Raw genomic sequence first — 25,259 nt, 5'->3', positions numbered from 1 at the left:
ACCACCACAGGGCGCTGGTGTTTCACTGAGCCATGGGCACGGTGGACCTGCTCTAACTGAGAATAGCCTACATTTCAGCAGAGGAATGACAACTGCTTTGACATACAGAACAGATTTGTTTTCTAAGGATGGAAGGTATTGAGCATCCTGCTGACTTTCTAGTGTATTCATGGCAATTATCTCAAAGAACTGCTCTCCCTCCAAAACCCGACCCGCACCCTTAGGTCAAGCAATAACCTGCTCCTCCACGCCTCCGCTCTTTTGGGGATCGGGCTTTCAGCTCAACCTCCACTAGCCTCTGGAATTCCCTCCCAGACCACCTGAAGGCACCACAGACTCTGGGCTTCTTTAAAACGGCCTTAAAAACCTTTCTCGTAGTATATTCTACCACTACAACTACTGGGTCTAATACTGTGGCTACTACTGGGGATACTACTGGGGCTACTACTGGGGCTAATACTGGGGCTACTACTGGGGATACTACTGGGGATACTACTGGGGCTAATACTGGGGATACTACTGTACTACTATTGGTGATACTAATGGGGCTAATACTGGGGCTACTACTGGGGCTACTACTGGGGATACTACTGGGGCTACTACTGGGGATACTACTGGGGCAACTACTGGGGCTAATACTGGGGCTACTACTGGGGATAATACTGTACTACTATTGGGGCTACTACTGGGGCTAATACTGGGGCTAATACTGTACTACTACTACTGTACTACTACCACTGTACTACTACTGTACTACTACTGTACTCCTACTGGTGCTACTACTGTACTACTACTACTGTACTATTACTGTACTACTACTACAGTACTACTACTGTGCTACTACTGTACTACAACTACTACTGTACTACTACTACTGTACTACTACTACTGTAATACTACTACTGGTGCTACTACTACTGGTGCTACTACTACTGTACTCCTGTACTACTACCACTGTACTACTACTACTACTGTACTACTGCTACTGTACTACTACCGTGCTAATACTGTGCTACTACTACTGTACTACTACCACTGTACTACTACTGTGATACTACTGTACTACTACCACTGTACTACTACTGTGATACTACTGTACTACTACTGTACTACCACAGTATTACTACTATTTTGTAAGCCAGATAAATGTGATTTCCTACTACCACTATTACTACTTGAAAAGTTCCAACGTGTCTGAAGTAACGTACCATCTGAATGCTACTCTGAGCTGTACTAGCCACGCTGAACGGCCTTGTAGGACAAAAAGGCATGGGGGAAAATAATGGGCAGTTGTGGTCATTTCTCAAAAGAAAAGGCCACAGCTCTACAGCTCTGACTGTGAGACTTCAATGGAGCCCAGTAGGTGGTCAGTGCCCCCCTCCACCCACCTCGTACCCCAGCTTCCACCCCCCGTGGCTGGGCAGGGCACCCGGGGCTAGGGGGGCTGGTGGGAACACAGCTGAGAAAAGCCGCCACACTTGACTGGTGCCTTCGAAGAAGTCAGGCGTGACAGTAGACCAGAAAGAACACTGTGATAATAGAGGGTCAGAACACTGTGATAGTAGAGGGCCAGAACACTGTGATAGTAGAGGGCCAGAACACTGTGATAGTAGAGGGCCAGAACACTGTGATAGTAGAGGGCCAGAACACTGTGATAGTAGAGGGTCAGAACACTGTGATAGTAGAGGGTCAGAACACTGTGATAGTAGTGGACCAGAACACTGTGATAGTAGAGGGCCAGAACACTGTGATAGTAGAGGGTCAGAACACTGTGATAGTAGAGGGTCAGAACACTGTGATAGTAGTGGGCCAGAACACTGTGATAGTAGAGGGCCAGAACACTGTGATAGTAGAGGGTCAGAACACTGTGATAGTAGTGGACCAGAACACTGTGATAGTAGAGGGCCAGAACACTGTGATAGTAGAGGGCCAGAACACTGTGATAGTAGAGGGTCAGAACACTGATAGTAGAGGGTCAGAACACTGTGATAGTAGAGGGCCAGAACACTGTGATAGTAGTGGACCAGAACACTGATAGTAGAGGGTCAGAACACTGTGATAGTAGAGGGCCAGAACACTGTGATAGTAGAGGGCCAGAACACTGTGATAGTAGAGGGCCAGAACACTGTGATAGTAGAGGGTCAGAACACTGTGATAGTAGAGGGTCAGAACACTGTGATAGTAGTGGGCCAGAGCACTGTGATAGTAGAGGGTCAGAACACTGTGATAGTAGAGGGTCAGAACACTGTGATAGTAGTGGACCAGAACACTGTGATAGTAGAGGGCCAGAACACTGTGATAGTAGAGGGTCAGAACACTGATAGTAGAGGGTCAGAACACTGTGATAGTAGAGGGCCAGAACACTGTGATAGTAGTGGACCAGAACACTGTGATAGTAGAGGGTCAGAACACTGTGATAGTAGAGGGTCAGAACACTGTGATAGTAGTGGACCAGAACACTGTGATGGTAGAGGGCCAGAACACTGTGATAGTAGAGGGTCAGAACACTGATAGTAGAGGGTCAGAACACTGTGATAGTAGAGGGCCAGAACACTGTGATAGTAGTGGACCAGAACACTGTGATAGTAGAGGGCCAGAACACTGTGATAGTAGTGGACCAGAACACTGTGATAGTAGAGGGTCAGAACACAGACAGAAATGCAAGCAGACAGGTACGCACACACCTCTGCACTAACAGAGGCCAAACTGTTTAAGAGTCAGCTGTATGCTCTGCATCCTGTTCTCTTTAGTAACGAGTCTCTGTGAGATAGCAGCAGGAGAAGCACGGTCTGCATGCCTGGCCTCGACCTCGACAGCAACACACCCGTAGGGCAGCACAATCCACATGCCTACAACACACACATACACACACAGACACACACACACAGACAAACACACACACATAATGACACACACACACACACACACACACACACACACACACACACACACACACACACACACACACATACACTGCACACACACCGATTTGTTCAACTAACCTTGTGGGGGGACACAATTGATTCCCTTTCAAAATTCTATTTTCCCTAACCCTAAACCTAACCCTAACTCCTAACCCTAAACCTGACCCTAGTACTAAACCTAACTCTAACCCTAAACCTGACCCTAGTACTAAACCTAACCCTAACTCCTAACCCTAAACCTGACCCTAGTACTAAACCTAACCCTAACTCCTAAACCTGACCCTAGTACTAATCCTAACGCCTAACCCTAAACCTGACCCTAGTACTAAACCTAACCCTAACGCCTAACCCTAAACCTGACCCTAGTACTAAACCTAACCCTAACTTCTAAACCTGATCCTAGTACTAAACCTAACCCTAACTCCTAAACCTAAACCTGATCCTAGTACTAAACCTAACCCTAACTCCTAACCCTAAACCTGACCCTAGTACTAAACCTAACCCTAACTCCTAACCCTAAACCTGACCCTAGTACTAAACCTAACCCTAACTTCTAAACCTGACCCTAGTACTAAACCTAACCCTAACTCCTAACCCTAAACCTGATCCTAGTACTAAACCTAACCCTAACTTCTAACCCTAACCCAAAGCTCTCCCTCGCCCTCCATTTGGTAAATCCGACCACAAATCTATCCTCCTGATTCCTGCTTACAAGCAAAAATCAAAGCAGGAAGCACCAGTGACTCGGTCTATAAAAAAAGTGGTCAGATGAAGCAGATGCTAAACTATAGGACTGTTTTGCTATCACAGACTGGAATATGTTCTGGGATTCTTCTGATGGCATTGAGGAGTACACCACATCTGTCGTTGGCTTCATCAATAAGTGCATCGAGGACGTTGTCCCCACAGTTACTGTTCGTACATACCCCAACCAGAAGACATGGATTACAGGCAACATTCTCACTAAGCTAAAGGGCAGAGCTGCCGCTTTCAAGGTGCGGGACTCTAACCCGGAAGCTTACAAGAAATCCTGCTATGCCCTGCGACGAACCATCAAACAGGCAAAGCGTCAATACAGGGCTAAGATTGAATCATACTACACCGGCTCCAACGCTCGTCTTATGTGGCAGGGCTTGCAAACTATTACAGACTACAAAGGGAAGCAAAGCCGCGAGCTGCCCAGTGACACGAGCGTACCAGACGAGCTAAATCACTTCTATGCTCGCTTCGAGGTAAGCAACACTGAGGCATGCATGAGAGCATCAGCTGTTCCGGACGACTGTGTGATCACGCTCTCCGTAGCCAACATGAGTAAGACCTTTAATCAGGTCAACATACACAAGGCTGTGGGGCCAGACGGATTACCAGGACGTGTGCTCCGGGCATGTACTGACCAACTGGCAGGTGTCTTCACTGACATTTTCAACATGCCCCTGATTGAGTCTGTAATACCAACATGTTTCAAGCAGACCACCATAGTCCCTGTGCCCAGAAACACAAAGGCAACCTGCCTAAATGACTTCAGACCCGTAGCACTCACATCTGTAGCCATGAAGTGCTTTGAAAGGCTGGTAATGGCTCACATCAACACCATTATCCCAGAAACCCTAGACCCACTCCAATTTGCATACCGCCCAAACAGATCCACAGATGATGCAATCTCTATTGCACTCCACACTGCCCTTTCCCACCTGGACAAAAGGAACACTTATGTGAGAATGCTATTCATTGACTACAGCTCAGTGTTCAACACCATAGTACCATCAAAGCTCATCACTACACTAAGGATCCTGGGACTAAACACCTCCCTCTGCAACTGGATTCTGGACTTCCTGACGGGCCGCCCCCAGGTGGTGAGGGTAGGTAGCAACACATCTGCCACGCTGATCCTCAACACTGGAGCCCCCCAGGGGTGCGTGCTCAGTCCCCTTCACCCACGACTGCATGGCCAGGCATAACCCAAACACCATCATTAAGTTTGCAGATGACACAACAGTGGTAGGCCTGATCACCGACAACGATGAGACAGCCTATAGGGAGGAGGTCAGAGACCTAGCCAGGTGGTGCCAGAATAACAACCTATCCCTCAACTTAACCAAGACTAAGGAGATGATTGTGGACTACAGGAAAAGGAGGACCGAGTACGCCCCCATTCTCATTGACGGGGCTGTAGTGGAGCAGGTTGAGAGCTTCAAGTTCCTTGGTGTCCACATCACCAACTAACTAGAATGGTCCAAACACACCAAGACAGTCGTGAAGAGGGCACGACAAAGCCTATTCCCCCTCAGGAAACTAAAAAGATTTGGCATGGGTCCTGAGATCCTCAACAAGTTCTACAGCTGCAACATCGAGAGCATCCTGACTGGTTGCATCACTGCCTGGTACAGCAATTGCTCGGCCTCTGACCGCAAGGCACTACAGAGGGTAGTGCGTACGGCCCAGTACATCACTGGGGCTAAGCTGCCTGCCATCCAGGACCTCTACACCAGGTGGTGTCAGAGGAAGGCCCTAAAAATTGTCAAAGACCCCAGTCATAGACTGTTGTCTCTACTACCGCAAGGTAAGCGGTACCGGAGTGCCAAGTCTAGGACAAAAAGGCTTCTCCACAGTTTTTACCCCCAAGCCATAAGACTCCTGAACAGGTAATCAAATGGCTACCCGGACTATTTGCATTGTGTGCCCCCCCAACCCCTCTTTTACGCTGCTGCTACTCTCTGTTTATCATATAGGCACAGTCACTTTAACTCTATCTACATGTACATACTACCTCAATCAGCCTGACTAACCGGTGCCTGTATGTAGCCTCGCTACTTTTATAGCCTCGCTACTGTTTTTCACTGTCTTTTTACTGTTGTTTTTATTTCTTCACTTACCTATTGTTCACCTTATACCTTTTTTGCATTATTGGTTAGTAAGCATTTCACTGTAAGGTCTACACCTGTTGTATTCGGCGCACGTGACAAATAAACTTTGATTTGATTTGATCCTAGTACTAAACATAACTCTAACTCCTAACCCTAAACCTAACTTTTAAACCGTAACCCTAATTCTAACCTTAACCCTAAATCCCCAATAAATAACCCTTTTCCTTGTGGGGACTAACAAAATGTCCCCAGTTGCTCGTTTACTATTATTGTGGGGACTTTCTGGCTTTATTGGCATGGGAAACATATGTTTACATTACCTAAGCAAGTGAAATAGATAATGAATAAAAGTGAAATAAACAATCAGAAACTAACAGTAAATATTACACTCACAAAAGTTACAAAATAATAGAATGTTAAATGATGTCTATGTACGGTGATGTAACAAGTACAAAAAGGTAAATAAATCAACATAAATATAGGTTGTATTTACAGTGGTGTTTGTTCATAACTTGTTGACCTTTTCTTGTGGCTGTAAGGTTCTGTATTTATTTTCTTAGTCAACCTTGTGTTCTGTTTCATTGTGTTCTTGAACGTAGCCCTGTCTTTCATTTTTGTTAATTGATTTCACCTGTGTTAGTTACTCACCTGGTCTCATCAGCTCCTTATTTAGTTCTATTCATTCTGTTTGTGCCTTTGTGAGGTATTGTTCGTTTCGACTCTACTAAGCCTTTTCCTAGCTCGTTTGTGAGGACCAGTTATAGCCTTCAGTCCTAGTTTTGATTCACCTGCCTGTTTGCCTACCTGTGTATGACCATTGCCTGCCTGTGACCACGATTCCTGCCTTCTGTGAAGGCGAAATAAACACCTGCCGCGCTCTGCGCGTGAATCTACACATTTTTCTCCCTGAGTATTCATTACAGTGGACACAGGTCACTAATCTTGCTGCTGTGATGGCACACTGTAATAATTTCACCTAACAGATATGGAAGTTTATCAAAATTGGATTTGTTTTGGAATTATTTGTGGGGCTGTGTAATCTGACCCACAATGTCTGTCTTTCTCTCTGCCCCCCTCTCTCTCTCCCGAAGACGAGCTGCTATCTGCTGCATTCATGATGATTAGAGACCCTCAAACCAAGAGAGTGCAATCAAAAGGGTGCAAAATAAGACACTTCTTGTTGTATCTATGTCTATTGAAATAACCCCAAACAATGTGGCCTTGTTTGAGAGAGCGTAGTGGGTTGTATATCTCAGGGTAGATTAAGGTTAACTACTGTATATAGAGAGTAGTGGGTTATGTATCTCAGGGTAGATTAAGGTTAACTACTGTATATAGAGAGTAGTGGGTTATGTATCTCAGGGTAGATTAAGGTTAACTACTGTATATAGAGCGTAGTGGGTAGTATATCTCAGGGTAGATTAAGGTTAACTACTGTATATAGAAAGTAGTGGGTAGTATATCTCAGGGTAGATTAAGGTTAACTACTGTATATAGAAAGTAGTGGGTAGTATATCTCAGGGTAGATTAAGGTTAACTACTGTATATAGAGAGTAGTGGGTAGTATATCTCAGGGTAGATTAAGGTTAACTACTGTATATAGAGAGTAGTGGGTAGTATATCTCAGGGTAGATTAAGGTTAATTACTGTATATAGAGAGTAGTGGGTAGTATGTTCTCAGGGTAGATTAAGGCTAACTATATAGAGCGTAGTGAGTTGTATATCTCAGGGGAGATGAAGGCTATAGAGAAAGTTCAGCCAGAGTAGAGTAGAGAGAGAACATGACTTTAGCAGCATGGGCCATGCTATGTCACAGAGGGGGATACATATGACATTCATTAGAGAGAAAGAGGGGGGAGAGAGAAGATAAAGAGAGGGGGGAGAGAGAGAGAGCGAGAAAGAGAGGGGGAGAGAGAGAGGGAGAGAGGGGGGAGAGAGAGAGGGAGAAAGAGAGGGGGAGAGAGATAGAAGATAGAGATAGAGGGGGGAGAGAGAGAAGATGTTTGTTTTCACAGCAGATAAGAAGCTTCTTCTTCCCCTTCAGAACCTGCCTCAGAAGAATGTGAAGTCTGAGATACAGCCAGATCAGACTTCACTGGCTACCCATCACAGACCATAGTTCCTGAGTGGCGCAGCGGTCTAAGGCACTGCATCTCAGTGCTAGAGGCGTCACTACAGACCCTGGTTCAATCCCGGGCTGTATCACAACGAGCCGTGATTGGGAGTCCCATTGGGCGGCGCACAATTGGCACAGCATCGTCCGGATTAGGGGAGGGTTTGACCGGGGTAGGCTGTCATTGTAAAATAAGACATTGTTTTTAACTAACTTAGTTAAACTCCTAGTTAAATAAAAACACATGTATTACCCATCAGAGACAATAGCTCAATGCCTTTCCCTGAACATCATCTGCAAGTATGCTAATTCTCACCTCAGATGTCAGTGATTTAATTTCCTCAACCTACTGACTGACTACCAAACTAGAGGTCGACCGATTAATCGGAATGGCCGATTAATTAGGGCCGATTTCAAGCTTTCATAACAATCAGAAATCGGTATTTTTGGACGCTGATTTGGCCGAATTAAGAAATATATATACATATTTTGACCTTTATTTAACTAGGCAAGTCAGTTAAGAACACATTCTTATTTTCAATGACAGCCTAGGAACGGTGGGTTAACTGCCTTGTTCAGGGGCAGAACGACAGATTTTTACCTTGTCAGCTCAGGGATTCAATCTTGCAACCTTACGGTTAACTAGTCCAACGCGCTAACCACCTGCTTTACATTGCACTCCACGAGGTTACGTGAATGCAGTAAGTTGCTAGCTAGCATTAAACTTATCTTATAAAAAACAATCAATCAATCATAATCACTAGTTAACTACACATGGTTGATGATATTACTAGTTTATCTAGCCTGTCCTGCGTTGCATATAATCGCTTAGGTACACGTTGCTCCAACCATAAACATCAATGCCTTTCTTAAAAGCAATACACAAGTATCTATTTTTAAACCTGCATATTTAGTTAATATTGCCTGCTAACATGAATTTCTTTTAACTAGGGAAAATGTGTCACTTCTCTTGCAAACAAAGTCAGAGTATATGCAGCAGTTTGGGCCGCCTGGCTCGTTGCGAACTGTGAAGACTATTTCTTCCTAACAAAGACAGCCGACTTCGCCAAACGGGGATGATTTAACAAAAGCGCATTTGCGAAAAAAGCACAATCGTTGCACGACTGTACCTAACCATAAACATCAATGCCTTTCTTAAAATCAATACACAGAAGTATATATTTTTAAACCTGCATATTTAGCTAAAAGAAATCCAGGTTAGCAGGCAATATTAACCAGGTGAAATTGTGTCATTTTGCGTTCATTGCACGCAGTCAGGGTATATGCAACAGTTTGGGCCGCCTGGCTCATTGTGAACTAATTTGCCAGAATTTTACATAATTATGACATAACACTGAAGGTTGTGCAATGTAACAGGAATAACGTTTTGTTTTCGAGATGATAGTTTCCGGATTCGACCATATTAATGAACTAAGGCTCGTGTTTCTGTGTGTTATTATGTTATAATTAAGTCTATGATTTGATAGAGCAGTCTGACTGAGCGATGGTAGGCACCAGCAGGCTCGTAAGCGTTCATTCAAAATAGCACTTTCGTGCATTTTGCCAGCAGCCCTTCACAATGCATTGCGCTGTTTATGACTTCAAGCCTGTCAACTCCCAAGATTAGGCTGGTGTAACCGATATGAAATGGCTAGCTAGTTGGCCGGGTGCGCGCTAATAGCGTTTCAAACGTCACTCGCTCTGAGACTTGGAGTAGTTTTTTCCCTTCCTCTACATGGGTAACGCTGCTTCGAGGGTGGCTGTTGTTGATGTGTTCCTAGTTCGAGCCCAGGTAGGAGCGAGGAGAGGGACGGAAGCTATATTGCTACACTGGCAATACTAAAGTGCCTATAAGAACATCCAATAGTCAAAGGTATATGAAATACAAATCGTATAGAGAGAAATAGTCCTATAATAACTACAACCCAAAACATCTTACCTGGGAATATTGAAGACTCATGTTAAAAGGAACCACCAGCTTTCATATGTTCTCATGTTCTGAGCAAGGAACTTAAACATTAGCTTTTTTACATGGCACATATTGCACTTTTACTTTCTTCTCCAGCACTTTGTTTTTGCATTATTTAAACCAAATTTAACATGTTTCATTATTTATTTGAGGCTAAATTGATTTTATTGATGTATTATATTAAGTTAAAATAAGTTTTCATTCAGTATTGTTGTAATTGTCATTATTACAAATAAATGTATAAAATAAAAATAAAAATCGACCGATTAATCGGTATCGGCTTTGTTTGGCCCTCCAATAATCGGTATCGGTATCTGCTCTGAAAAAAATCATAATCGGTCGACCTCGATACCAAACCATCTTACCCATCTTACTCTCTGACAAACTCTCAAAGCTCAAGAGTTGAAAAGTTAGCTCTTACAATGTTCCCCTCCCTCCGGCCGATGCGGCCCGGACCCCTGCAGTCTTAAATGTTTAACAGCCTTTTGTAAAGGTGCTTGTTAACATGGCTTTACCTTGGGAGCCTCAGATGTATATCTGATCTCCCCACAAGAGACCTTGTACCCCCAGCCGGGCGTGAGTGGTAGGGTATCTCCCCACAGAGCAGGGTGAGGGGGACAGGGTAGTGGGTTGGTGGAGTCTGGGGGGTATGGATAGAGATAAACCATGCTGGGGTAACCAATGACTATTGACTCCTATGGAAATGCTAAATGAGCAATGAATTACAATGTAGAGGACACTTCAGTCATGGAATGAGGGAAACAACAGGATCTGTGCTTCCATACAGCCAACATATAGATGGGATACCACAAGTGTCCTGACATCTGCTTCACGTTCTCGGCAGATTTATTGAAGGATAATGACACAGTCCCACAAGACTAAATAAACCAGGAGTCATACTTCGCAGTTCAATTACATTTTTTATATTGTATGTCTCATCTCAACTCATTGATTGAAAGATGTCCTCCAAATATAGTGTAGATGTACACAGTAAATCCATCTAGTACAGTAGATGAACAACCCTTGTTAAAAGAATAGGGAAAGTAACCAGCGGCCGGTCTGAATTACTGTCTCACATCCTCAAGGAGATGAATGATGGACAAGCCCACAGCTCCAACACACGGTTCTCTGTCAGCATGTCTGGACTGTACATGTTTGATTTGGCACAGTCTCACCCACAGACTCACTCTGGATAGGGTCTAGGGTAGCGTCCCAAATTACACCTTATTCCCTATTTAGTGCACTACTTTGACCAGGGCCCCATAGGGTTCTGGTCAAAAGTAGTGCATTTTATATTTGGGTTGTACACTAGGTCTACTTGGAGAGAAAACAAGATTTTCAGTTCAAAAGACTCAGGTTCTCCAGTTCATATTGAGACAAGTCTGTTTTTCTCTGCACGTCAAACAAGATGTTTCTCTAGTCAAGATCGGCGGAACAGATTATTTCAAATCCAATAAACAAGCAAGTAAGCATTTCGTTGGACAATGTACACCATGCGTATCCCGTACGACAAATAAAAGTTGGAACTTGAAACAATCCAAAGAACACAGATACTCAGATGAGGACTGAGTCACCTGCTGGCACTTCATAAAACCAGCCCCTTGAAACATCACTGGCACTTAGAAACACTGACCTACACACAAATCATTCTCAAAGCTGAGAAGTATTTAACATTTTAAATCATTTGAATCAACTGTGTTAAATAGAAAATCGTTAACCAATACCTAAATTATCCAACTATTCAATGAGCTGAACTAGTAATGTTGAAAATACCACGCAAATACCATTGACATCAACTTTAAAAGAATCGTTTCTCACAGCTCTGTCTATCCCATGTCAACTCAAAGTAGTGCTAGCTAACCCTTGTGTCTCCCGCCATCCCAGGGGGTGTTATTTCAACACCAAATGGGTATGAGAGAGGGAACTTCTAACCCTGCCTACCCTGCGCTGTGAGAGGGACCACCTGCACGTGTCCGCCTGGCCTGCACCGGTCCCCAACACACATGCTGCTGTCACACAGCTCGCTGAACATCAAGCACACTACTGATCCTGTTCAGATAGCATTAGACCCAATGGCTCAGACACCGTTTCAATGACCAATGCCCATACTAGTATACCACTTTCAGTAGAATCTATGCATATTCAAACAAACAAAAATCCTAAAAAGGAAGACTGAGTAAAAAATAAATAAATGCAACCATCTTACCAATAAAACATTGTTAAAATCACTCTTTAAATACAGTTTAAACATCTTACCAATAAAACAGTGTTAAAATCACTCTTTAAATACAGTTTAAACATCTTACCAATAAAACAGTGTTAAAATCACTCTTTAAATCCAGTTTAAACCTAGAAATCACTGCTAAGGCTGAGACATTTAAGGCAAAATATCCCATTTCAAATGTCAAATGTATTTTTTCTGCCGTACAGGTACAACTAGGATAGCTATTTCTTCTTATCCACTGCTATCAAATTCCTTTGGCAGAGGCCTCAGTGGTCTTACCTCTGTGCAGAAAGCTCTCTTAAGCAGGCTTTTATCAAGACTCAAGCCTGTCTGTTATTCTTCACTGGCTCTGGGCTACATGGCTCTTGGCTCAGCCCCTCCTCTTTCAATCTCCCTCTATTGCAGCTAAAAAAATCCAGGACAGCAACCTCTCCTCTTTCAGTTTCTCTCTCTGCGGGCTCAGCCTCCTTCTCTCTTTCTGTAGCTCTACTGAATCCAGGACAGTCACAGGCTCACAGCTGCCTGGCTCCCCCTCCTCTGCCCTGCACACAGCCTTCCCTCCCAGAGAGCGGTCAGCACAGCCTTCCCTCCCAGAGAGCGGTCAGCACAGCCACAGCACACATCAAAGCAAAGACAGTAGAACCAGAGACGTGTGTGTTCTGTGTGTGTGTGTGTGTGTGTGTGTGTGTGTGTGTGTGTGTGTGTGTGTGTGTGTGTGTGTGTGTGTGTGTGTGTGTGTGTGTGTGTGTGTGTGTGTGTGTGTGTGTGTGTGTGTGTGTGTGTGTGTGTGTGTGTGTGTGTGTGTGTGAAGCGACTGTTTAAGGGTGTGTGAATATGTGTGTGGAGGCGGGCAGTTCAGCCAGATGGCACTCCCACTACTACTCACTCAGTCACTCAATTCAACTCAATTTAAGGGGCTTTATTGGCATGGGAAACATATGCTTACATTGCCAAAGCAAGTGAAATAGATAATAAACAAAAGGGAAATAAGCAATACAAAATGAACAGTAAACATTACACTCACGAAAGTTCCAAAAGAATAAAGACATTTCAAATATCATATTATGTCTATATACAGTCTTGCAACGATAGTGATAGTGCAAATAGTTAAAGTACAAAAGGTAAAATAAATAAACATAAATAGGTTGTATTTATAGGTTGTATTTACAATGGTGTTTGTTCTTCACTGGTTGCCCTTTTGTTGTGGCAAAAGGTCACAAATCTTGCTGCTGTGATGCCACACTCTGGTATTTCACCCAATAGATATGAGAGTTTAGCAAAATGGGGTTTCTTTTCAAATTCTTTGTGGGTCTGTGTAATCTGAGGGAAATATGTATCTCTAATACGGTTATACATTTGGCAGGAGGTTAGGAAGTACAGCTCAGTTTCCACCTCATTATGTGGGCAGTGTGCTCTCCCACCTCCCCAACCCCCCTCACCCCAACCCCGATCCCCTGCCAAACCCTAACCCAGACACTCAGGGGAAGGGCAGGCTCAGGGTGTCTCCGCACTTTGGTGAGCCTCCTCTCGCACTTCAAACACACATCAAATGAGAACCACCAGTGAGCCTTCCCCACAATAACTCTTTCCCTGACGAGCACACAACACCACATCACATCAGCGACCGATGCCACAGCTTGGGTTACCACCAGACTGATGGTGGTCAAACCAAGCCCACAGGTCCAATGGCTCTCACATGACAATCCTATCTCTCCTTTCACTATGAAACCGTCACAGCAACTGAGAAAAGTGGTCAGTGTTTTTTCCGGGTTTTGTTTATCTTCTTTCATCTTAACCTCAAATGTCTTGTAGTGTCTGACGTGATATAATGTGATTCATGCTTAATTGTTACTGAGAGTAGTTTTCTAAATATGCAATTTATATGTCACATGCAGACTCTGTTTTCCATCACATACCCATTGACCACTTCTCCCTGTCCCCTAAGCTAGTAGTCTAGTGGTTAGAGCTTTGGGCCAGTAAACGAAAGGTTGCTGGATTGAATCCCCGAGCTGACAAGGTAAAAATCTGTTGTTCTGCCCCTGAGCAAGGCAGTTAACCCACTGTACCCCGGGCGCCATGGATGTTGATTATGGCAGCCCCCTGTACCTCTGATTCAGAGGGGCTAGGTTAAATGCGGAAGACAGTTGTACAACTGACTAGGTATTCCTCTTTCCCATTTCCCTAGATACTGAATTACTACCTGCTGCATCTCCCTTATTGTCCCAGTCAACAATGATGTCAGCAAGACCCCACCACACAGACAGAATAATGTAACACCGGGTTCAATCCACAGGGGCGTTTTACATAAAAGTCTTCTTAACAGGTTCTACCCCCAAGCCATAAGACTCCTGAACAGCTAACCAAATGTCTACCCGGACTATTTACATTCACCACTCCTATCTCTGGTTATTATCTATGCATAGTCACTTTACCTCCACCTACATGTACATATTACCTCAATTACCTCGACTAACCTGTGCCCCTGCACATTGACTCTGTACCGGTACCCCCTGTATATAGCCCCTCTACTGTTATTTTACTGCTGCTCTTTAATTACTTGTTACTTTTCTATTTTCTTCTTTCTTTCTGTACAGCACTTTGATATATCAGCTGATGTAAGAAGGGCTTTATATATACATTTGATTTGATTTGTAAATGTTGTTCTGTTGTAACAGTTGAACTGTTGAACTGTTGAACTGTTGGACTGTTGAACTGTTGAACTGTTGTTCTGTTGTTCTGTTGCAACGGTTGAACTGTTGAACTGTTGTAACTGTTGTAACTGTTGGACTGTTGAACTGTTGAACTGTTGGACTGTTGGACTGTTGGACTGTTGAACTGTTGAACTGTTGGACTGTTGGGCTGTTGGACTGTTGGACTGTTGGACTGTTGGACTGTTGGACTGTTGCAACGGTTGGACTGTTGGACTGTTGAACTGTTGGACTGTTGTAACTGTTGTAACTGTTGAACTGTTGAACTGTTGAACTGTTGCAACTGTTGCAACTGTTGGACTGTTGAACTGTTGGACTGTTGGACTGTTGGACTGTTGAACTGTTGAACTGTTGTTCTGTTGAACTGTTGCAACTGTTGCAACTGTTGAACTGTTGAATTGTTGAACTGTTGAACTGTTGAATTGTTGAACTGTTTTACTGTTGAACTGTTGTTCTGTTGAACTGTTGCAACTGTTGTAACTGTTGAACTGTTGAACTATTGAACTGTTGGACTGTTGTAACTGTTGTTCTGTTGAACTGTTGAACTGTTGTTCTGTTGAACTGTTGTTCTGTTGTAACTGTTAAACTGTTGAACTGCTGTTCTGTTGAACTGTTGAACTGTTGAACTGTTGTAACTGTTGTACTGTTGTTCTGTTGAACTGTTGTTCTGTTGAACTGTTGAACTGTTGAACTGTTGTAACTGTTGTAACTGTTGAACTGTTGAACTGTTGTTCTGTTGAACTGTTGAACTGTTGAACTGTGGTTCTGTTGAACTGTTGTAACTGTTGAACTGTTGAACTGTTGAACTGTTGTTCTGTTGAACTGTTGAACTGTGGTTCTGTTGTAACTGTTGAACTTTTGAACTGTTGTTCTGTTGAACTGTTGTTCTGTTGAACTGTTGTAACTGTTGTAATTGGTGAACTGTTGAACTGTTGAAACTGTTGTAACTGTAGTAATTGTTGAACTGTTGAACTGTTGAAACTGTTGTAACTGTTGAACTTTTGCAACTGTTGCAACTGTTGAACTGTTGGACTGTTGAACTGTTGAACTGTTGAACTGTTGTACTGTTGTACTGTTGAACTGTTGCAACTGTTGGACTGTTAGACTGTTGAACTGTTGAACTGTTGCAACTGTTGGACTGTTGGACTGTTGAACTGTTGAACTGTTGTTCTGTTGAACTGTTGTTCTGTTGTAACTGTTAAACTGTTGAACTGTTGTTCTGTTGAACTGTTGTTCTGTTGAACTGTTGAACTGTTGTTCTGTTGAACTGTTGAACTGTTGTTCTGTTGAACTGTTGTACTGTTGTTCTGTTGTAACTGTTGTAACTGTTGAACTGTTGTTCTGTTGAACTGTTGAACTGTTGTAATTGTTGAACTGTTGAACTGTTGAACTGTTGTTCTGTTGTAACTGTTGAACTGTTGAACTGTTGTTCTGTTGAACTGTTGTAATTGTTGAACTGTTGAACTGTTGAAACTGTTGTAACTGTTGAACTGTTGAACTGTTGAAACTGTTGTTCTGTTGAACTGTTGAACTGTTGAACTGTGGTTCTGTTGAACTGTTGTAACTGTTGTAATTGTTGAACTGTTGAACTGTTGTTCTGTTGAACTGTGGTTCTGTTGAACTGTTTTTCTGTTTAATTGTTGAACTGTTGCAACTGTTGGACTGTTGAACTGTTGGACTGTTGGACTGTTGGACTGTTGGACTGTTGAACTGTTGTTCTGTTGCAACTGTTGAACTGTTGTAACTGTTGTAACTGTTGGACTGTTGAACTGTTGAACTGTTGAACTCTTGTACTGTTCTACTGTTGAACTGTTGCAACTGTTGCAACTGTTGTACTGTTGGTCTGTTGAACTGTTGAACTGTTGTTCTGTTGTAATTGTTTAACTGTTGAACTGTTGTTCTGTTGAACTGTTGTTCTGTTGTAACTGTTAAACTGTTGAACTGTTGTTCTGTTGAACTGTTGTTCTGTTGAACATTTGAACTGTTGTTCTGTTGTAACTGCTGTAACTGTTGAACTGTTGTAACTGTTGTAACTGTTGTAACTGTTGTAACTGTTGAACTGTTGTTCTGTTGTTCTGTTGTAACTGTTAAACTGTTGAACTGTTGTTCTGTTGAACTGTTGTTCTGTTGAACTGTTGAACTGTTGTTCTGTTGTAACAGTTGTAACTGTTGAACTGTTGAACTGTGGTTCTGTTGAACTGTTGTAACTGTTGAACTGTTGAACTGTTGAAACTGTTGTACTGTTGAACTGTTGTTCTGTTGAACTGTTGAACTGTTGAACTGTGGTTCTGTTGAACTGTTGTAACTGTTGTAACGGTTGTAATTGTTGAACTGTTGAACTGTTGTTCTGTTGAACTGTGGTTCTGTTGAACTGTTGTTCTGTTGAACTGTTGAACTGTTGAACTGTTGAACTTTTGAACTGTGGTTCTGTTGAACTGTTGAACTGTTGAACTGTGGTTCTGTTGAACTGCTGAACTGTTGAACTGTGGTTCTGTTGAACTGTTGTAACTGTTGAACTGTTGAACTGTTGAACTGTTGTTCTGTTGAACTTTTGAACTGTTGTTCTGTTGAACTGTTGTTCTGTTGAACTGTTGTAACTGTTGTAATTGGTGAACTGTTGAACTGTTGAAACTGTTGTAACTGTAGTAATTGTTGAACTGTTGAACTGTTGAAACTGTTGTAACTGTTGAACTTTTGAACTGTTGAACTGTTGAAACTGTTGAAACTGTTGAACTGTTGAACTGTTGTTCTGTTGAACTGTTGAACTGTTGAACTGTGGTTCTGTTGAACTGTTGTAACTGTTGTAACTGTTGAACTCTTGAACTGTTGTAACTGTTGTAACTGTTGAACTGTTGTAACTGTTGAACTGTTGTAACTGTTGAACTGTTGTAACTGTTGTAACTGTTGGACTGTTGAACTGTTGAACTGTTGAGCTGTTGAACTGTGGTTCTGTTGAACTGTTGAACTGTGGTTCTGTTGAACTGTTGAACTGTTGAACTGTGGTTCTGTTGAACTGCTGTAACTGTTGGACTGTTGAACTGTTGAACTGTGGTTCTGTTGAACAGTTGTAACTGTTGAACTGTTGAACCGTGCTTCTACACCTGCATTGCTTGCTGTTTGGGGTTTTAGGCTGGGTTTCTGTACAGCACTTTGATATATCAGCTGATGTAAGAAGTGCTTTATAAATACATTTGATTTGATTTGTAATTGTTGTTCTGTTGAACTGTTGAACTGTGGTTCTGTTGAACTGTTGTTCTGTTGTAACTGTTGTTCTGTTGTAACTGCTGTAATTGTTTAACTATTGAACTGTTGAAACTGTTGAACTGTTGAACTGTTGTTCTGTTGAACTGTTGAACTGTGGTTCTGTTGAACTGCTGAACTGTTGAACTGTGGTTCTGTTGAACTGTTGTAACTGTTGAACTGTTGAACTGTTGTTCTGTTGAACTGTTGAACTGTGGTTCTGTTGTAACTGTTGAACTGTTGAACTGTTCTGTTGAACTGTTGTTCTGTTGAACTGTTGTAACTGTTGTAATTGGTGAACTGTTGAACTGTTGAAACTGTTGTAACTGTAGTAATTGTTGAACTGTTGAACTGTTGAAACTGTTGTAACTGTTGTAACTGTTGAACTTTTGAACTGTTGAACTGTTGAAACTGTTGAAACTGTTGAACTGTTGAACTGTTGTTCTGTTGAACTGTTGAACTGTTGAACTGTGGTTCTGTTGAACTGTTGTAACTGTTGTAACTGTTGAACTCTTGAACTGTTGTAACTGTTGTAACTGTTGAACTGTTGTAACTGTTGAACTGTTGTAACTGTTGAACTGTTGTAACTGTTGTAACTGTTGGACTGTTGAACTGTTGAACTGTTGTTCTGTTGAACTGTTGAGCTGTTGAACTGTGGTTCTGTTGAACTGTTGAACTGTGGTTCTGTTGAACTGTTGAACTGTTGAACTGTGGTTCTGTTGAACTGTTGAACTGTGGTTCTGTTGAACTGTTGTTCTGTTGTAACTGTTGTTCTGTTGTAACTGCTGTAACTGTTTAACTATTGAACTGTTGAAACTGTTGAACTGTTGAACTGTTGTTCTGTTGAACTGTTGAACTGTTGAACTGTGGTTCTGTTGAACTGTTGTAACAGTTGTAACTGTTGTAACTGTTGAACTGTTGAACTGTTGTAACTGTTGAACTGTTGTAACTGTTGAACTGTTGAACTGTTGTAACTGTTGTAACTGTTGTAACTGTTGAACTGTTGAACTGTTGAACTGTGGTTCTGTTGAACTGTTGTAACTGTTGGACTGTTGAACTGTTGAACTGTTGTTCTGTTGAACTGTTGAACTGTTGAACTGTTGAACTGTTGAACTGTTGAACTGTGGTTCTGTTGAACTGTTGAACTGTGGTTCTGTTGAACTGTTGTAACTGTTGGACTGTTGAACTGTTGAACTGTTGAACTGTGGTTCTGTTGAACAGTTGTAACTGTTGAACTGTTTTTCTGTTGTAACAGTTGTAACTGTTGAACTGTTGAACCGTGCTTCTACACCTGCATTGCTTGCTGTTTGGGGTTTTAGGCTGGGTTTCTGTACAGCACTTTGATATATCAGCTGATGTAAGAAGTGCTTTATAAATACATTTGATTTGATTTGATTTGTAATTGTTGTTCTGTTGAACTGTTGAACTGTGGTTCTGTTGAACTGTTGTTCTGTTGTAACTGTTGTTCTGTTGTAACTGCTGTAACTGTTTAACTATTGAACTGTTGAAACTGTTGAACTGTGGTTCTGTTGAACTGTTGAACTGTTGAACTGTTGTTCTGTTGAAACTGTTGAACTGTGGTTCTGTTGAACTGTTGAACTGTTGAACTGTTGAACTGGGGTTCTGTTGAACTGTTGAACTGTTGTTCTGTTGAACTGTTGTTCTGTTGTAACTGTTGTTCTGTTGAACTGTTGAACTGTTGTAACTGTTGTAATTGTTGAACTGTTGGAAATGTTTTAACTGTTGAACTGTTGTTCTGTTGTAACTGTTGAACTGTTAAACTGTTGTTATGTTGAACTGTTGAACTGTGGTTCTGTTGAACTGTTGTTATGTTGAACTGTTGAACTGTTAAACTGTTGTTATGTGGAACTGTTGAACTGTGGTTCTGTTGAACTGTTGTTATGTTGAACTGTTGAACTGTTGAAACTGTTGTTATGTTGAAACTGTTGAACTGTTGAACTATTGTAACTGCTGTAACTTTTAACTGTTGAACTGCTGTAACTACTGTAACTATTGACCTGTTGAACTGTTGAACTGTTGTGACTATTGTAACTATTCAACTATTGTAACTATTGTAACTGTTGAACTGTTGAACTGTTGTGACTAGTGTAACTATTCAACTATTGTAACTATTGTAACTGTTGTAACTGTTGAACTGTTGTGACTATTGTAACTATTCAACTATTGTAACTATTGTAACTGTTGAACTGTTGAACTGTTGTGACTATTGTAACTATTCAACTATTGTAACTATTGTAACTGTTGAATTGTTGTAACTATTCAACTGTTGTAACTATTGTAACTATTCAACTGTTGTGACTATTGTGACTATTCAACTGTTGTAACTGTTGAACTGTTGTAACTATTGTAACTGTTGAACTGTTGTAACTATTGTAACTGTTGAACTGTTGTAACTATTGTAACTGTTGAACTGTTGTAACTATTGTAACTGTTGAACTGTTGTAACTATTGTAACTGTTGAACTATTGTAACTATTGTAACTGTTGAACTGTTGTAACTATTGTAACTGTTGAACTATTGTAACTATTGTAACTTGTTGAACTGTTGTAACTGTTGAACTGTTGTGACTATTGTAACTATTGTAACTGTTGTGACTATTGTAACTGTTGAACTGTTATGACTATTATGACTGTTGAACTGTTGTAACTATTGCAACTGTTGTAACTGTTGAACTGTTATGACTATTGTAACTGTTGAACTGTTGTAACTATTGTAACAGTCGAACTGTTGTGACTTTGTAACTGTTGAACTGTTGTAACTATTGTGACAGTTGAACTATTATAACTGTTGTAACTATTGTGACTATTGTAACTATTGTGACAGTTGTAACTGTTGTAACTATTGTGACCGTTGAACTGTTGTAACTGTTGGAAATGTTTTAACTGTTGTAACTGTTGTTACTTTTGTAACTGTTGTAACTATTGTGACAGTTGAACTGTTGTAACTGTTGTAACTATTGTAACTGTTGTAACTATTGTGACAGTTGAACTATTGTAACTGTTGTAACTGTTGTAACTATTGTGACAGCTGAACTGTTGTAACTATTGTGACAGTTGAACTGTTGTAACTGTTGTAACTATTGTGACAGTTGAACTGTTGTAACTGTTGTAACTGTTGTAACTGTTGTAACTATTGTGACAGTTGAACTGTTGAAACTATTGTAACTGTTGAACTGTTGTAACAGTTGTAACTGTTGTAACTGTTGAACTGTTGAACTGTTGTAACTGTTGTAACTGTTGAACTGTTGTAACTGTTGAACTGTTGTAACTGTTGAACTCTTGAACTCTTGTAACTGTTGTAACTGTTGTAACTGTTGAACTGTTGAACTGTTGAACTGTTGAACTGTGGTTCTGTTGAACTGTTGAACTGTTGAACTGTGGTTCTGTTGAACTGTTGTAACTGTTGGACTGTTGAACTGTTGAACTGTGGTTCTGTTGAACTGTTATTCTGTTGTAACTGTTGTTCTGTTGTAACTGTTGAACTGTTGAACTGTTGTAACTGTTGTAACTGTTGTAACTGTTGAACTGTTGAACTGTTGAACTGTGGTTCTGTTGAACTGTTGTAACTGTTGGACTGTTGAACTGTTGAACTGTTGTTCTGTTGAACTGTTGAACTGTTGAACTGTTGAACTGTTGAACTGTGGTTCTGTTGAACTGTTGAACTGTGGTTCTGTTGAACTGTTGTAACTGTTGGACTGTTGAACTGTTGAACTGTTGAACTGTGGTTCTGTTGAACAGTTGTAACTGTTGAACTGTTTTTCTGTTGTAACAGTTGTAACTGTTGAACTGTTGAACCGTGCTTCTACACCTGCATTGCTTGCTGTTTGGGGTTTTAGGCTGGGTTTCTGTACAGCACTTTGATATATCAGCTGATGTAAGAAGTGCTTTATAAATACATTTGATTTGATTTGATTTGTAATTGTTGTTCTGTTGAACTGTTGAACTGTGGTTCTGTTGAACTGTTGTTCTGTTGTAACTGTTGTTCTGTTGTAACTGCTGTAACTGTTTAACTATTGAACTGTTGAAACTGTTGAACTGTGGTTCTGTTGAACTGTTGAACTGTTGAACTGTTGTTCTGTTGAAACTGTTGAACTGTGGTTCTGTTGAACTGTTGAACTGTTGAACTGTTGAACTGGGGTTCTGTTGAACTGTTGAACTGTTGTTCTGTTGAACTGTTGTTCTGTTGTAACTGTTGTTCTGTTGAACTGTTGAACTGTTGTAACTGTTGTAATTGTTGAACTGTTGGAAATGTTTTAACTGTTGAACTGTTGTTCTGTTGTAACTGTTGAACTGTTAAACTGTTGTTATGTTGAACTGTTGAACTGTGGTTCTGTTGAACTGTTGTTATGTTGAACTGTTGAACTGTTAAACTGTTGTTATGTGGAACTGTTGAACTGTGGTTCTGTTGAACTGTTGTTATGTTGAACTGTTGAACTGTTGAAACTGTTGTTATGTTGAAACTGTTGAACTGTTGAACTATTGTAACTGCTGTAACTTTTAACTGTTGAACTGCTGTAACTACTGTAACTATTGACCTGTTGAACTGTTGAACTGTTGTGACTATTGTAACTATTCAACTATTGTAACTATTGTAACTGTTGAACTGTTGAACTGTTGTGACTAGTGTAACTATTCAACTATTGTAACTATTGTAACTGTTGTAACTGTTGAACTGTTGTGACTATTGTAACTATTCAACTATTGTAACTATTGTAACTGTTGAACTGTTGAACTGTTGTGACTATTGTAACTATTCAACTATTGTAACTATTGTAACTGTTGAATTGTTGTAACTATTCAACTGTTGTAACTATTGTAACTATTCAACTGTTGTGACTATTGTGACTATTCAACTGTTGTAACTGTTGAACTGTTGTAACTATTGTAACTGTTGAACTGTTGTAACTATTGTAACTGTTGAACTGTTGTAACTATTGTAACTGTTGAACTGTTGTAACTATTGTAACTGTTGAACTGTTGTAACTATTGTAACTGTTGAACTATTGTAACTATTGTAACTGTTGAACTGTTGTAACTATTGTAACTGTTGAACTATTGTAACTATTGTAACTTGTTGAACTGTTGTAACTGTTGAACTGTTGTGACTATTGTAACTATTGTAACTGTTGTGACTATTGTAACTGTTGAACTGTTATGACTATTATGACTGTTGAACTGTTGTAACTATTGCAACTGTTGTAACTGTTGAACTGTTATGACTATTGTAACTGTTGAACTGTTGTAACTATTGTAACAGTCGAACTGTTGTGACTTTGTAACTGTTGAACTGTTGTAACTATTGTGACAGTTGAACTATTATAACTGTTGTAACTATTGTGACTATTGTAACTATTGTGACAGTTGTAACTGTTGTAACTATTGTGACCGTTGAACTGTTGTAACTGTTGGAAATGTTTTAACTGTTGTAACTGTTGTTACTTTTGTAACTGTTGTAACTATTGTGACAGTTGAACTGTTGTAACTGTTGTAACTATTGTAACTGTTGTAACTATTGTGACAGTTGAACTATTGTAACTGTTGTAACTGTTGTAACTATTGTGACAGCTGAACTGTTGTAACTATTGTGACAGTTGAACTGTTGTAACTGTTGTAACTATTGTGACAGTTGAACTGTTGTAACTGTTGTAACTGTTGTAACTGTTGTAACTATTGTGACAGTTGAACTGTTGAAACTATTGTAACTGTTGAACTGTTGTAACAGTTGTAACTGTTGTAACTGTTGAACTGTTGAACTGTTGTAACTGTTGTAACTGTTGAACTGTTGTAACTGTTGAACTGTTGTAACTGTTGAACTCTTGAACTCTTGTAACTGTTGTAACTGTTGTAACTGTTGAACTGTTGAACTGTTGAACTGTTGAACTGTGGTTCTGTTGAACTGTTGAACTGTTGAACTGTGGTTCTGTTGAACTGTTGTAACTGTTGGACTGTTGAACTGTTGAACTGTGGTTCTGTTGAACTGTTATTCTGTTGTAACTGTTGTTCTGTTGTAACTGTTGAACTGTTGAACTGTTGTAACTGTTGTAACTGTTGTAACTGTTGAACTGTTGAACTGTTGAACTGTGGTTCTGTTGAACTGTTGTAACTGTTGGACTGTTGAACTGTTGAACTGTTGTTCTGTTGAACTGTTGAACTGTTGAACTGTTGAACTGTTGAACTGTGGTTCTGTTGAACTGTTGAACTGTGGTTCTGTTGAACTGTTGTAACTGTTGGACTGTTGAACTGTTGAACTGTTGAACTGTGGTTCTGTTGAACAGTTGTAACTGTTGAACTGTTTTTCTGTTGTAACAGTTGTAACTGTTGAACTGTTGAACCGTGCTTCTACACCTGCATTGCTTGCTGTTTGGGGTTTTAGGCTGGGTTTCTGTACAGCACTTTGATATATCAGCTGATGTAAGAAGTGCTTTATAAATACATTTGATTTGATTTGATTTGTAATTGTTGTTCTGTTGAACTGTTGAACTGTGGTTCTGTTGAACTGTTGTTCTGTTGTAACTGTTGTTCTGTTGTAACTGCTGTAACTGTTTAACTATTGAACTGTTGAAACTGTTGAACTGTGGTTCTGTTGAACTGTTGAACTGTTGAACTGTTGTTCTGTTGAAACTGTTGAACTGTGGTTCTGTTGAACTGTTGAACTGTTGAACTGTTGAACTGGGGTTCTGTTGAACTGTTGAACTGTTGTTCTGTTGAACTGTTGTTCTGTTGTAACTGTTGTTCTGTTGAACTGTTGAACTGTTGTAACTGTTGTAATTGTTGAACTGTTGGAAATGTTTTAACTGTTGAACTGTTGTTCTGTTGTAACTGTTGAACTGTTAAACTGTTGTTATGTTGAACTGTTGAACTGTGGTTCTGTTGAACTGTTGTTATGTTGAACTGTTGAACTGTTAAACTGTTGTTATGTGGAACTGTTGAACTGTGGTTCTGTTGAACTGTTGTTATGTTGAACTGTTGAACTGTTGAAACTGTTGTTATGTTGAAACTGTTGAACTGTTGAACTATTGTAACTGCTGTAACTTTTAACTGTTGAACTGCTGTAACTACTGTAACTATTGACCTGTTGAACTGTTGTAACTGTTGAACTGTTGTGACTATTGTAACTATTCAACTATTGTAACTATTGTAACTGTTGAACTGTTGAACTGTTGTGACTAGTGTAACTATTCAACTATTGTAACTATT

General features: G+C 40.6%; 1 protein-coding gene across 1 annotated transcript in view; it reads right to left on the bottom strand.

Moving 5' to 3' along the window:
* The window catches only part of LOC106561627 (prickle-like protein 1), a 72,065-nt gene that overhangs the window by 16,264 nt on the left and 30,542 nt on the right, over window positions 1–25,259 (bottom strand). The window lies entirely within an intron of this gene.

Source organism: Salmo salar, chromosome 10 (assembly GCF_965601325.2).
Source record: "Salmo salar chromosome 10, fSalSal1, whole genome shotgun sequence".
NCBI classification, from domain to species: domain Eukaryota; kingdom Metazoa; phylum Chordata; class Actinopteri; order Salmoniformes; family Salmonidae; genus Salmo; species Salmo salar.
This window is presented reverse-complemented; position numbering and strand designations above follow the sequence as displayed.